Genomic DNA, 13,258 nt, shown 5'->3' with positions numbered 1-13,258 from the left:
CTTAATGTGATTTGTAAAGTGATTATTATTTTTAAATCATTCATGGGACAGAGAGCCAGAACTTCAAGCTCATTTACCTACTTCAAGCACCTACAGACACTGAAAGGTATACACTTTTTTACCACTTATATGAAAACGGTGAATCATTAGATATTTGGAATTAAGATACAGGCAGAGCTACAGAATACTGAAACTCTGCGTTAGCTTGAAGACGGCACAGAGTGGTGATCACATCTTAGATTAAGGGTCCTACACTGAATCCAGGGAGCAAGTGCTCAGCAGTTGCAGAGCACCAAGCATCAGCTGCAGAAAGGTTCCCGAGGGCCTCAGCATCCTTCAGACACAAGCAGCCCCCTGTACCTTGCTGAGTTCCCATCCTGAAATAAATGCACTTTCACACACTATTTGATATCGTTTCCAAAAGTGATATTGTGGTATATCACAAAACACTCTACAGACATACAATCATGCAAAGATGCTGACTTACACAGATTGGACCTGTCTGATGAAGCTTTTTCCTTTCTATCATGAAGTGATGCACTGAACTCTGTCACATTAACCCAGAGAACTCTTGGGCTTACTGTGAAATTTAGTATTTGAATTTCAACCAGGAAAAGTATTAAGGGAAAAGAAAGCTGCTTCTGTGTTGGCAATTCTGTATCCTGAGTGAATTGTATTCCATCAGATGGTGAGATATTTCTACTGTGTACACATTTCTAATTCAGACGTGCAGAGGACAAAAGCTTGAAAGATCAAAGTGTGGGGCAAGATAGAACACAAGGAATAACAAAAATAATAGCAATCTCACACAATAAATTTCTATGAAGTGAGTGGTACATAAATGCTCCTTCTCATTGCTAGCCACTATTTATATTCAATAAGTTGGATATATCTAAATAGGAAATAATGAAAATAAGATTACAATAAGAGATTCTTACATGAATACTTCACTTGTTTTATAGTTTCGAGTGAAACAAAAAAACAAAAAAAACAAAAAATACACACAAGAAAACAAGCCCAGGAAGCAAGCAGCATCTAGAAATAAATGCCATGTATCCAACAAGGATGATTTGTGAGGCATGACAGTTCCTGTCTGTGATGGGCATATGCTGAGTTTATATCAATTTTAGAACACAACAATGCAGTTCCCCTGACAGCTCTACAGAAGAAAGAAGTCCTGTGGCAATGAAATGCAACTATCCTGTCCACAAAGAGCTTTTTCAAATTCTGGACAGTGACTATATGAAAGCAAATAAATAGTAACAGGAGGTAGATCCCAGAGCCTGCAGAAAATACAGTCAGCAATTTGGGATAATAGAGGCCTGTTCTACTCCAAAAAGCTGTTCTGCAGGTGATACTTGCACACAGTGGATAGCAGTGAATTGAGCAGCAGCACAGCACAGGAAAGGGCACTCTTCTGCCCCATCAGCACTGGTAAGGTTGTTGTAGTAGAGTCTCTGGAGCATATCTGATGCCATGGGAAGTCACAGTCCCACAAGCACTGTTGCCACACTCTCTGTGGGGGTCAGAGAATTTATACGGCATGGACATAGGCCATTTGGCAGCCCTTGGGTCCAAAGCTAGAAATCATCTTCTCATCTAGTTTGTGAGAGAGGCACACACCTCTCTTTTCACAGAAAGTAAATGAATTTACTACCTTTCTTTTATCAATAGAATCCTCTTTTTCAAAGGTATTAACTCTCCATTCCTCTCATAATCATAACAAAATTAAACTCTCTCTTTCCACTTAATGACAGCTGTAAAAAATCAGATTCTTCTGATTCTGGTTTTGGCCCAAAAAACTGGATCTCTGTCAATATTTCAGAAACCTATTACTCTAAGATTGTGCCAGGAGCAACCAGGCTACATGAATGTATTGGGCACACAGTGGGAAATAAAACATTGCATGGAAAAAAATTCAGATGGGAAATAAATTATTTTAATTCCTTCTATGGTAGTACTCAAAAGATAATTCTTCAAAGTGACATGTTTAAATATGCCACAGGAACAGGCTAAGTATGTAAGAGAGCTACCATCAAGAGTGAAGCCAAATGCAAATTTATAATGTATATCTTATCAGGCTAACCACTGAAGCCTGTGTATATTAACAGTGGTTTTATGGGAGGCCTTTTACTGGAGGCAGGCCTCAGCTGCACTGAATGCCAACTAAAATTTCTGATGCTATTTCTAGAGCTTTTAGAACTATGGTGATGTGTTGTCTACAATAAATTTAATCTAAACAGATGAATTTTCTACGCGAAAAACTATTGTAGTTTTCTTCGTGGTAGAGTCAATATATTTAATTTTCTACGGTGTAGCACCAAATGTACCAGAGCACATCGGGTCTCCTGAGAAGAAGAAACAAACCTCCATCTGCAATGTTTTCTAATCAAAGTTTTGCCTTAATTTTACTATAAATATTATCATTTTGTATTAGAATTGGAAAATCAACTGAATGAGTAACGAAAGCTGCAAAATGCTTATGCTTGGATGACTAATCAGAGTTGCAGACTGTCTGGTTGCATTTATGTTTACTTTACTGAATATTTAGAATTCAATGTTTTCCTGCGGAAAACAAGACACTCAGGGCCTAATTTGCAAAATATTTACATATCAGCAGCTTGAAGACTCTGTCAAGATAGAAAGAAAGAGCCTCATAAGTATGTAGGCTTTGAATTAGGTTTGTTTTTCCCTATTAGAAGTTTAGTTTTTCAAATTAATCAAAGTTGGGGAAAGATGTCACTTAAACACTGACAGTGCTCCTTCGAGATTCCATCTGTTTCAGCCTGGAAAGATTAAAAATAAATCCATAAGAATGGGTGCACCTGCTTCAGAAAATTATAATACTTCCTCCCTGAAACACTTCCAACTGAAAACAGCAAAACCATTTCTAAACAGATTTGTGATAGTTCTCTGGAAGCTATTTACCTCTCAGAAGGTGGATTTTCCTGTCTGTTTACCTTACAGTTAAATCTGTGTTTGACAGTCGGGTATTGGCATGCTTCCCTATCTCTCAGCAATGAAAGGCATTAACTGTGCTTTCACTGTGCAGCAGTGCCTCTACTGATAAATCTCCTTATAAAACACTCAGTTACCATCTAGCAATCTTGTATTTTCTGAGATGGGTAGCATCACATGTAAACTTTGGAAGAGAAAGACACACAATTTTAACAACGTTGAGTTCAAAATAAATTCTGCTATCTGGTGCTATAATTTGGGAAAATTGCTTCCCTGTTGGCTTGCTTTCAATCTGGACTTTTTGTTATCAAATGTCTCTTTTCTCTCCTCAAAGGAATTTCTCTTCCTTTCCTTCACATACACAACATCAGCCAGAAAAAAAATAAAATGAGTAAGAATTGCCTTTCTTCTCTTTATAAAAATGATGCACAACTGTTCATAAAACTTAAATCTCCTCATGCTGAACTGCCTCTCAGGTGCCCTACAAACATGTATGTTAAGTATAGCAGCTGAATCATTACATTTTGAGTGCCATCAGAAACTGCAGCCCTGGTGGCCATAACTGGGTGCCAGTCCCCTGGGTGGCTGGCTTGGGAGCAGAGGGGCAGAACACTCCTTTACAATGAGCAGCACACCACAAGAAGAGTGAGATCTGTCCCAGAGAACACTAATAAAGAATGTAAAGCACAATATCTATACTGATTTCATTGCTGCGTTCCTTCCAGAGGCAGAATGAAAGCAGAGGAGTGAAATGAGAGAAGACACAATAAAAGTCACACTGCTTGGGACATGGTGGCTAACAATGCACTGGCCACGAGGGAGATACTCCTGAAAGATTTCCTACCATCTCTACCATCCTGCCATCATCATCTGTTAAGACAGCTTTGTGATTTGCAGTTGGCCTGAGACTCTTGCACTGTTCAGACTCCAAACATTTGCCAGGCAGAGAGGAGATGCCTGGGGAAGGGATTCTCCAAGAAAGATCAGGGTTAAGTAGCAGGACACAAGCCTAACATCAAAGACCTGCAAGGCAGAACAGATAATATCCAGAACTGAATGATAGGAAACAGATATGAGCAGCAGAGAAGGAAAACAAAAAATTAACAGGAAACTGGGTCAGGATCTGGAAAGGCTGAGGTTTAATTAATTTCAGACCTAGATAATTGGCTGGTTATTTTGTTTTGATAATGTAGAATGTAATTTGTGTTGTTTTCCCCTCATCACTGCTGCAAGAGAGCCTGAAAAAGCACTCTTGTCAGTCAGTAAATAAAGACTATCTCTCTAAACAAAGAGTATTGGGTGCTTCATTACACTTCATTAGGTGTAGCCAAGCCATTAACCAGAGCAGAGGCACTCCTATTCTTTAGTCTACACCTAGTCTGAAAATCCTCTTGCACTTCATATGTGCCAGTGTATACAGAATGGGGAGGCAGAGTTCATCTATGTAGTGGTGCTTCAGCTCACGTCCCCTTCTCTCACTCAGTGTTAATGGAATGTGCGCACATCCCTCCTGGCTGCAACACAAGGACATGGAAGTTGTACATTTCATGCAGTGAGATCAGATTCCCAGGACAGGGAATTCCTCAGACCATTTTATGAAATGTTGAGTTTCTGAGATTTCCACAATAGCGGCTGATTTTCAAGGCCAGCTAAAGCTAATCTGCATCATCATCCTTTTTAAAAACTTGCCTCCAGTATAAATCCATATTGTTCAATCCTGACTGTCCTCATGCAAGTCAGTAATGCTAAACACTGGACTCAAATTATGCCTCTCTGCTTTCAATTATTTAACCAATGATATGCACACACTTGGAAACAAGTTGCTCCACAGGTATTTAGAACAAAGAAATCAGTTTTGTTTCCTACAGAACTATTTCAGAGACTTCCTAATACTGGCATGAAAGAAAAGCAGCTCTGATGGATATCTTTATCTGAGCTGTGACATATTTAGGGTTTCTTTCCTCTTCCCAGGAGCTTATTTTAAGTCCTGTTTTGTGGCAGTCTTATTGTCGCTGCTGAACTGGGTAGAAATCAGTCACAACAGAAAACCAGGCAAAAAGGAAACTAAGAATGCATGTTTTAAAATTCTGCTGAGAGCATCCTCTGCTCTTCTTGAAAAACATTCATCTGCCCACAATTCAATGATCAACAATTGCAAATGGTACTCAAAAGCCATTTCGTGTCACAGGATCAAAGATTTCTCTCATGGAAAATGAATAGGTACTATGCACTGTCCTAGGTGTACTCTTTTTTATCACTAAGCATACCACAGAAAATAAACCAATTTTATCCGGGGAAAAAAAGAGTTGAAAATAAAGGAGAGAGAGAGAATAAATCAGCTTTCTGAGATCCATCTTTCTTGATGCAATAAAAGAAAAACTGAACTTTCCACAAGTCACAAAAACAGGGCTAATGTGTTTAATCTCTACAGTTGTAATAATTCTAAGACATGAAAGATCTTCTCTTTTGTGTATCTTCTCAGGCTTGGATTGATCTTTTTTTTCTTTCTCCTCTCAGGTCTTTTTAGTAGCCCAGTGAGCTCCAGTGACTGCTTTGTGCCAATAAAGACACATGAAAATTACGTCCCAGTTTCCACTGCTTTTAATATTTTGTTTTGCTCTGACAGCAGGAAAGGGAAAGAGTCTCCCATCTGAGAATTTCCCTCTGAGTGAATCCACCTCTGGTCCCAAAGGTGAAGGTGGATGAAGCAGGCTGGGACATCCATGGCTTCCCAGCAAACAGCAACAGGCACAGGCTAGATTTGTGTGGAGGCGTTGGTGGAGACCTGCTGAGAGGCCTTTCCAGAAAAGCTGCATTTTCAGCTCCAGGTCTTTAGAACACCACCATTTCTGCCATCGAAAACACCTAACTCTAAAAACAAAGAGGAGAGCCAGAGGAGACAGTGTCTCCAGTCCCCATTTATGGCCTAAATTTAGTATAACTTCTGCAATGCTGGAATTGGGTATTCTCCACAATAACTACCACTTCACTAAGGAATGTTTCACACTGTTGATCAAATGCCTTTTTAAATGTAATTTACTGTGAGTGCAAAGTACTAATTTACTTCTCATGGCATTTGTCAAACAGTCCTTCCTCTTTCTTTCCTAGGTGCCTGCAGTGCTGAGCTCCAGATCTCATCTGTTACCAATGCTGGCTTATAACCAGTTCCTCAGCACTCCTTTTGCTTCATCCTAGAAAGACTAAATCTGACTGTTAATAAGCGAGCCTGAATCCTTTCCAAAAGGGAGATATCTTAGCTACAAAGTGCCATAATCTGGCATAAAACCTGTGTTGCTTGAGGCAGCAGGGAAAAAGCAACTCCTACCTCTGTTTCACCAGCTGACATGCTAGCACCTTGGCACTGCTCACTTAAGTCAATATCACAGCAGCCTGAAAGAGAACAAGCTTTAACATTCCCTTTTTTTAATCCCGTGTCAATAGTATTTGACCCAAGGGAAAATCCAGCCCATGAGAGATATGGTCTAACAGGTACATGATTCCTTTTTGCCCTTCTCTCCACCCTAGTCAGCAGAGAAAATGTGTCACAGCTCCACAGACTTGTGTTTAAAACCTTGAAGAAAAAAAAAAAAAAAAAAAAAAGAAAAATGAAAAAAAAACACTTTGTCATGTAATACACCTATTTCTTATTTATCAGCAAGAACAATAGCAGATGTGCAGAAATAGGAATCAATAAATCTTATATTTTAAAGACCCCATTGGCAAAAAACTCTCAATCCATAGTGAACTTTTACAGGGCTAATCTGACAGATTTTTGATGGATTTTGAGCAGTTACAGTTTGCAAGAGAGATAACTGGGTTACGAATACCCCAGGCGTCAAGGATAATGAAGCATTTCCAAAAGATGAAGATGGACACTCATGTCATGGGCAGAAAAACTAAACTCCTTTTTAACATCCTTATTCCTATTTAATTTTAATTTAATTTAGTCAGAGATCCTTAGATTCTAAAGGCATCACATTTTAATGGTGTCTGCATTAACTGCTTGATGATTTACAAGTGGCTTCCGTTGAGACGGATCCAGACACATCCCACTCTCACAAGTACAACAAAATTCAAAACTCTGTACAGCCCAATGCCGAGACAAAGACTGACTAGAAACTCCTCAACTGACAACACGCAGTACAAAGCAGCTGGAATAACAGTATAACAATAAAGCAAAATAGCAGTTCTCTCCTGGGCCAGAGGAGATTACATCTGTACAGAGTGACTATTGAATATATTGAATATGATTGTTGATGGACAACTAAGTCAATACAAAAGAGTACAAGTAGAGTCATGATGGATATGCATAGCTATTTTATCTGCAGATAAATGCAATGCATATGCCCTCCCCAAGAGGGAAACAGAAAAAATAAAATGACAGATGATTTGCATGTGTAAAAAAGCACCGGTGAACACAAGTTACTCTAATGTAAACCTAGCCCCAGTGTTGACTTAGTGAGCAAGCTTCAGCAATCACACATCTTGCTTGCTACACAAGGACTGAGGGAGTGGAGTGAGGATTATGAGGCCCAGAATTGTGCTTCAGAGGTCACAGTGGTAGTAGGGAAGAACAAGAGTGCATCAGAAAGAAAGAAGCTGGTTTACAGTTACAAACAGGCAGCTGAGCTGAGCCAACTGTCCAGCTGACGGTGAAGGGTTGTGGGATGCGCAGCAAGTACAGAATAACAGATTTCTTGGCAGTCAAAGGAGAAATGTGAGATGAGCAAGTGACAATCACATTGGTTATTTCTTGGAGTGCTGGGTTTGTACTAGCAGAAATGCATTTCACTCTGCCCAAGGGTTCACATGGGTATCTTCTCATTTCTCAGGTTTGCGGGGTATCAGAGGGAACCTCAAACCAACATGATTTGTCTCAGTGAACACAGAACTATTCTTGAAACAAGTGCTCATCTTGAATATCTAGAGAAACTTAGGGACAATTTCCACAATGAATGTGACTGAAAGGTGTTTCACAATTATAGGAAGCAGTAGACAATTAGGAAATTGAAGGACGATAGTACACAGATTTCATCCACTAAAGTAAGCTATTCTTTCCCAGCATGAAGTAGAAGGGGAGGAAAATAATATATATTAGTGGATACAGTCAGGGTCTAGGGAACCTGCTTTAGCAGGTTGGACAGTGATCTCCAGAGGTCCCTTCCAACTCAATGGTTCTGTGATACAGTGACTTCAGGAGTACAGTCACACCTATAGCTCTGCTCACTGGGAGCAAGATTTTAGCCACAGTTTGTAAAGTGAAAATATTTCCTGCTAAAAGGTAAAAACGAAAGTCGTAGCAACGCATTCTCTCATGAAACCAGTGTAAAATTGTAAAAATGTCATGTTCTGTTACCCAGAAAACAGTTCAACAGTAGCAAAAGGCAAAGAACAATTCCAAAATTCAAACACGGAACTTCACAGAAAATCAGAAAATGCAAAACGGGGGCTAAAAAAAAAAAAAAAAAAAAGAACACATGAACAAAACATAACATAAATCCTGAATCACAGGATATTTATAAACAGAGATGAGATTCCCTCTCAGACTTTTCCAGGCTGAACAGCCCCAGGTCTCTCAGCATTTCCTCATAAAGAAGATACTGCAGGTCTCTCATCGTCTCTCTGATCTTCTACTGGACTCTCTCTAGAAGTTCCATGTCCTTCTTGAACTGGGGAGCCCAGAACTGGGCACAATGTTCCAGATGCAGCCTCACCAGAGCAGAGTAGGAGTGGAGAACCTCCTTCAACCTGCTGGCAACATTCTTTTTAGTGCACTCCAGGAATATAACAGTAGCATCTTTCTTAAAATCCTCCTATAACTAAAAGTTAAAAGAACTATGAATTACAAAATACAAGCTTATATAAAAATAAAGCAACTAAAACCATAAATCTCTTAGCATATTGCAGTGTTGAATAACAGAGTTTTCTCTGAAATGTATTACCACGGATTTAGAGAAGCCAGGGTTATTTCTTTGCCAGAAGAGAAACACGTGGACGAAAATATAGGACACTCAGTCTTCATTGGCCTTACTTTCATTTACCTTGTTGATGAAGGATGTTGAAAGGTGGAGACAAGAGTTTATAAATCATGGGCTTTTGCTTTCAGAGGTACAACAGAAGCTGGCTGGAGCACTTCTAGGTTGCCTTTCAGGCTGCAAGGGGCCAGCAAGGGCCTCCCATGTCAGTCCCTACCTTTGGCTAATGCTACATAGGGGAAGTAATTTTAATTTCTCTGATAACTCACTGATGCGCTCACTGAAACTGCTTGTTTGGGTTCCTGGAGACACTGAATGCCGCTGGTAGTAAGTTAATTTTGTTTATCTAGAATCTGACCATATTTTCATACAAATCAAGTGATACTGCTCTGACATTAATACAATGGGATTTTTAATATTCTTTCAGAATAAATCTAAATAAACAATTTGACATATAGTTACTACTTACTATGTATGATTTTTTTTTTTCTTTTCTTTTCCTAGTAAAAAACAATATTAAAAAATCCAACTCATGCAGGCCATGGCAAACAGCCCTTGGTTGAAGTGAAAACCAGCATACCGTCACACAGCTTTGCCAGGCCAGGCCATTTATGTGCTGTTGTAATATTCCCCATCCAGCTCCCACCTCAGGGCTGTAACAAGCAGTTCCAGCATTAACCATGGAGAGAACATAAGCTCCAATAGCAGAGTTGGCTGGACTCCTCAGCAGGTGCCTGCTGAGACTAATTTTACAGGGTTCCAGGGAAACCAGCCACCACAGAATCCTTACTGACAAAGAGAGAATAAGCTTTCAATCTACTTCTGCTCCAAAGTGAAAAAAATATTGCTAAATCCAGACCCAGTAATCTTTTGACCACCCCCCTGCTCCTGGAGTAGGTGTCCTGAAGAGAAAGCTACACAAACCTTTGCTTCTAATATCCCTGCATGCAAGGCTTCCACTACATTTCTTTTCTGAAAGAAGAATGTGTTTCTGCCAAAGAAAAGACACATGGGAAGGAAGAGGAAGGAAGGCATTTTGTACTATAAATGTGTTTCTCCCTTTTATGAAGAGAGAAAGCAAGTATTTTGAAGTCAACAGTTAAGAGTGATGGCTCCTAAGAATCTTCAACTCTGCTTCAGTAATAACAGAAGCTATATTGATATTAATGGAATGTTTTTAGAGTGTGAAAAAATCTGTAAGCATCAGAAGACAGATGCTTTTGAAGCAGCTAAAGGCAACATATTTCAGACTCTTAGTAGAAGTTCAGACTTTTTTTTTTTTTAAGTCATTTTTAAAGGTTTATTCTCTGACACATATATATATATATTTCATCTGGATACTGGTTAGTTTTTTGTCTTTCGAATGGTTATTTATTTCTCTGCCTGGCTTCTTGAAGCACCAGCATATGAACATCTGAATTCTGGTAGGCAAATGTATATCAATGGTTGGAGTTACTAATTTCCCTAAGCAGTGCAGCCACTTGTAACCCAGAGCCATATGGCTTGTTTCTCTCCTCAACTTCTGTGCACACTTTCATACATATAAACACATATGATACTCAATTTATTTAAAATATACCCTCTTTCTGTGAATGTTGTCAGCATTCATACATCCTGTTTTCTCTCAAGTATTTTAACGGGGAAAAAAAAACACCACAAACAAAAAAAAACAGTGGGGCCCTACAACAAGATGGTGGCCAGGAAGGAAAGCAGTGCTGCCTCCCACCAGTGTCATGGCTGCCCACAGGTAAGAGCATTAGACATGGGGGACACACATGGGGGACACACAAGCACTGCTGCCCATCTGTTCTTAACTACAGGAATTCTGCAATGCCACTTGAGACAGACAGAGCTTTGGAGGGGGCTGTCCCACTCTGTTCTGCACTGTGCAGCTTCACCTTGGGCACTGTGTGCACCACAATACGAGAAGGACATAAAAGTCAGTTAGCAAGTTCATTTATTTTCCTTACCATAGAAAATCAAGATGTATTAACATTAGATAACTGAGCTGGAGCACTCAAAGCTACGTAGGCATGAAATTTTGTGGTAAGTTGCTCCCGTAGCTTCAGCACTGGAGACCTTCCAGTGTTTTAAATATGGAGCTCAGAGGCTGCTGCCATAAAAACAGACATGGTGACCCCATTCAAATGTGCTGAATTCACTTTTTTTCTTTTCTTTTCTTTTCTTTTTATTTTTTATTTATTTTTTTTTTTAAACTTTCTGATTGATTGAATATCAAGGAGACACGAACAGAGCAAACAACCAACGCACTGGCATCCCCATGGCATTAGGGTTCAAACTTCAAGGAATATAACCATAAGAGATTGTAATACAGTACTACTCTCTTCTCCCCCCTCCTGAGCAGCACAAGGGATCAGGGATTGCAGTCAGGCTGTAACATTTCATCTCTGTCTCTTCTTCCACAGCCGCTTAGTCTGCCTAGTATGAGGTCCCTCCCGCAGGATGTCACAGAATCATAGAATCACCAAAGACCTTCAAGATCACCCAGTCCAACCGTCCACCCACCACCAGTAGTACCCACTAAACCATGTCCCTCAACACAATGTCCAAATGTTCCTTGAACATCCAGGGTCAGTGACTCCACCACCTCCCTGGGCAGCCCATTCCAGCTCCTGGCCACTCTTTCAGTGAAGCAGTATTTCCTAACGTCCAGCCTGAATCTCCCCTGGCGCAGCTTGAAGCCATTCCCTCTGGTCCTATCACCAGTTACACAAGAGAAGAGGCCCACCCCCAGCTCACTACAACCTCCCTTCAGGTAGTTATAGAGAGCAATGAGGTCTCCCCTGAGCCTCCTCTTCTCCAGGCTGAACATTCCCAGCTCCTTCAGCCTCTCCTCATATGGCCTGTGTTCCAGACCCCTCACCAGCTTTGTTGCCCTTCTTTGAACCAGCTCCAGGGCCTCAATGTCTTTCTTGCAGTGAGGGGCCCAAAACTGGACACAGTACTCAAGGTGCGGCCTCACCAGAGCTGAGTACAGGGGGACAGTCACTTCCCTGCTCCTGCTGGCAACACCATTCCTGATGCAAGCCAGGATGCCATTCACTTTCTTGGCCACCTGGGCACACTGTCGGCTTGTGTTCAGTTGAGCATCAGTCAATACCCCCAGGTCCATTTCCTCTACGCAGTCTTCCAACCACTCCGTCCCAAGCCTGTGTTGTTGCCTGGGGTTGTTGTGGCCGAAGTGCAGGACCCTGCATTTGGTCTTATTGAACCTCATCCCATTGGCTTCAGCCCAGCTCTCCAGCCTGTCCAGATCCCTGTGTGGGGCCTCGCTACCCCCAGGCAGATCCACACTTCCAGCCAACTTGGTGTCATCTGCAAACTTACTGAGGGTGCACTCAATGCCCTCATCCAGGTCATCAATGAAGATACTGGAGAGGACAGGCCTCAGCACCGACCCCTGGGGAACACTACTGGTCACCAGCTGGATTTGGCTCCATTCACCACCACTCTCTCCCCCAGGCCACGTGCATTGCTGCACCACCAACTCCTGCATGGTTGCGCATAGGAATCAGCTGTGTGATGCCTGTGCGGTGCAGGGAGACAGCCTGCTCCACCACGGGCCTCTCCTGGGCTGCAGGAACATTCTACTTTGTGCCTGGAGCACCTCCTGCTCTCCTCCTGCACTGATGCTGGGGGCTGGCAGGGCTGCTTCTCCCACATTTCTCAATCCTCTCTCCTAGCTGCTGTTGCAGAGCATATTTCTCATTCTTAAATCTGCTCTCATAAAGGCACAATCAGCATCACTCACAGCTCAAGCTCTGGCCAGCATAACGATAGTGGAAAATGTAAATTGACAGACAGGAAGGAAATTCAGAAGTTATAGTGGTAATAATGGCCATCATTGAAACAAAGCACAGCAAACTGAAGAAAATATATATATAAGCTTCAATTTTATCTGCTACTCCCTCAGCATCTGTTGTTTTATTAATGAAGAGCCACTTTCTCACATAAGACATGTACAGACCAAACCCTGCCTACTCTTCACTCTCTGCCCTTGGGTTGAGGTATGATGTGCAAATCAATTCAGTTAGAAACATTTATCTAGATATTTGGTATACAGACATACACACCAAAGACAAAGGATTAGAGAATGCAATGCGCATTTTAAGACAAGAATACAAATCATCACCCTCCAGCAATTATCTCCATAAATTTGTACATTAGCAGATATGGGACATGCATGGAAGAAGAAAAACAACAACATAATAATTAAAAAAAAATATATTAAAAAACAGTACAGGAGTTTTCAAAGAACCTAGATTGAAGCAGTGCATGTATTGGCAACATGCATGACCCTGCAG

Source organism: Centrocercus urophasianus, unplaced genomic scaffold, assembly GCF_019232065.1.
Source record: "Centrocercus urophasianus isolate 14NV4802_14NV808 unplaced genomic scaffold, USGS_Curo_1.0 seq_11, whole genome shotgun sequence".
Taxonomy (NCBI): Eukaryota; Metazoa; Chordata; class Aves; order Galliformes; family Phasianidae; genus Centrocercus; species Centrocercus urophasianus.
The sequence above is the reverse complement of the archived record's forward strand: the minus strand, read 5'-3'. Positions refer to the sequence as shown.